Raw genomic sequence first — 266 nt, forward strand, 5'->3', positions numbered from 1 at the left:
GGCTGCAAATGAACCGATCCGAGCCGAGTATGTGAGTGTTCATGTTTGTGTTCATTTAATATCAGCTTGTTCAAGTTTGGTTCATGTTTGTTCGAGCTTTATTGTTTGTGTTCATGTTTGGTTCATTTAAATTAATGAGTGTTCATGTTCAGTTCATGTTCGTTCGTTTAATGTTTATCGAGCTTGTTGGCGAACATATTTAACAATTTTTTTCTAACTATCAAACAAACGCGTTCATGAACATATTTATGAACAAACACATTTAT

The sequence above is a fragment of the Dendrobium catenatum genome, unplaced genomic scaffold (assembly GCF_001605985.2).
Source record: "Dendrobium catenatum unplaced genomic scaffold, ASM160598v2 fragScaff_scaffold_943, whole genome shotgun sequence".
NCBI lineage: Eukaryota > Viridiplantae > Streptophyta > Magnoliopsida > Asparagales > Orchidaceae > Dendrobium > Dendrobium catenatum.